Here is a 2,688-nt window from a genome sequence, read left to right on the forward strand (position 1 = left end):
GGACTGGATGACTTTTGCCTCAGAATATTAGGTGAAAATAAAAAAGTGTTATTTAAATTAGATACTCTCAAGTCTAGACACATCCGGGGTTCCTTGAGGAAAGGAACCATGTTTTCTAAAAGGTATCATATCTGCTACATGAAATATAACTAGAAGAGTGCTACTGGAGTGGTAGAAGAGAATCAGAGATTTAGTTGAAACCATTTATGAGCTAGCTGAAGAAGTTAGGTCTAAAGAGGTTAGCTTGACTTGCTCACATCACAGATCTGCTCTAGCTGGGCTAGAGCCCAGCTCTTCTGATTCTGATTAGTGCTCTTTATACAACAGCATGCTAAATTATTTTATTTTAAAGAAATAAGCCTAGGTTGTAAACAAACCACAAACTGTAATCATTTAACAAATCTTTTTTGAAAGCTTGTAGTGAACATGGCACTGCTAAATGCTTCTGGTGAACAAAGATGCTCAGATGTCTTTTGAAGGGATTTTTAGTTGAAAATAGACTGAAATGTATCTTTAGAAAGCATTACAAAGGTGACTTGCAAATAACTAGGAAAAAACCCAGAATCTTAAATAGTACATTTCAAAAAAGAAGTTTCTTCTGATGAATTTACAGAAGAAAATGACAGGTAAAATTGAAGCAGCATCAGTTATGCATTTAGCAAATATATTTATTTAAGTCAAATCAGTAACCTGGGAAATATTAACCTAGAATCAAGACTGCAAAACCATTTTGTATGAAAGTGAATGACACCAACTAAAGCCATATATAAGAACTAACATTCACAGCTATCAGATCAGAACTCTCAGGCAGAACTCATATTTTCTCCAAAAAACAGCCTCCATCCCTAATGTACCTAATCATAATAATGACACTACACTTCTCTTAGTCATCAGAGCTCCAAAACCCTGAGTAAGAACTTTTGATTCATTTTTATTACTTGCACCTTCTTTCCATTCTCTTTCAATGCTTCATCATCTCTGCTTTTATACTCCCCCATAATTTTGTGTTGTGATTATTATGATAACCTTCTAATTAGTCTTCCTACCTTCTCTCATTAGTCTTGCACATCACTGTTAGGTCATTCTTCCCATAGCACTATTATAACCATGTCATTCTTTTGCTCAAAAGCTTTCCAACATTCTCCATTTCCTACAGGATAAAGTCCAACATCCCAGACTGTCACCAGTGGCAGGGCCAGATATTAACTTCAATAGGAAGGAAACCTGGGGTGGGGCTTGACTTTTTTTTTGGGGGGGGGGCCTTAATTTTAAGTTTAGGGTACGTATGCAGGTTTGTTACACAGGTAAACTTGTGCCATGGGGGTTTGCTGTACAGATTATTTTGTCACCCAGGTATTAAGCCTGGTACCCATTAATTATTTTTCCTGGTCTTCTCCCTCCTCCCATCCTCCATCCTCTAATAGGCCACAGTGTGTGTTGTTCCCCTTTTTGTGTCCATGTATTCTCATCATTTAGCTCTCACTTATAACTGAGAACATGAGGTATTTGGTTTCCTGTTTCTACATTAGTTTGCTAAAAATAATGGCCTCCAGCTCCATTCATGTCCCCGCAAAGGACGTGATCTCATTCCTTTTTATGCTGCATAGTATTCCATGGTGTATATGTACCACAGTTATTTTTTATCCAGTCTATCACTGATGGACATTTAGGTTGATTCCATGACTTTGCTATTGTGAATATGTTGCAATGAACATATGCATGCATGTGTCTTTATAATAGAATGATTTACATTTCTTTGTGTACATACCCAGTAATGGAATTGCTGGATCAAATGGTATTTCCGCCTCTACATCTTTGAGGAATAGCCACCCTGACTTCCACAATGGTTGAACTAATTTACACTTCTACCAACAGTGTAAAAGTGTTTCTTTTTCTCCACAAGCTCGCATGTGTTTTGACTTTTTAATCATAGCCACTCTTATTGGCATGAGATGGTATGTCATTGTAGTTATGATTTCCATTTCTCTAATGATCAGTGATGTAGAGCTTTTTTTCACGATTGTTGGCCACATGTATGTCTTCTTTTGAAAAGTGTCTGTTCATGTCCTTTGCCCACTTTTTAATGTTTTTCTTGTAAATTTAATGGGTTTTTTTCTTGTAAATTTAAGTTCCTTATAGATGCTAGATATTAGACCTTTGTCAGATGCGTAGTTTGCAAAAATTCTCCCCCATTCTGTAGGCTGTCCGTTCACTGTGATGATAGTTTTTTTTTGCTGGGCAGCTCTTTAATTAAATCCCAATTATCAATTTTCACTTTTGTTGCAATTGGTTTTGTCATCTTCACCATTAAATCTTTGCCCATGCCTATGTCCTGAACGGTATTGCCTAGGTTGTCTCCCAGAGTATTTACAGTTTTGGGATTTCTTTTTAAGTATTTAATCCATTTTGTGTTAATTTTTGTATGTGGTGTAAGGAAGGGGTCCAGTTTTAATCTGCATATGGCTAGCAAGTTATCCCAGGAGCATTTATTGAATAGGTAATCCCCACTGCTTGTTTTTGTCAGGTTTATAAAAAATCAGTTAGGTGTGAAGTCTTATTTCTGTGTTCTCTATTCTGTTCCATTGGTTCATGTGTCTGTATTTATACCAGTACCATATTATTTTGGTTACTATGGCCCTTTAGTGCAGTTTAAAATTGGGTAGCACGATGCCTCCAGCTTTGTTCTGT

Source organism: Trachypithecus francoisi, unplaced genomic scaffold, assembly GCF_009764315.1.
Source record: "Trachypithecus francoisi isolate TF-2019V2 unplaced genomic scaffold, Tfra_2.0 Lachesis_group16, whole genome shotgun sequence".
NCBI lineage: Eukaryota > Metazoa > Chordata > Mammalia > Primates > Cercopithecidae > Trachypithecus > Trachypithecus francoisi.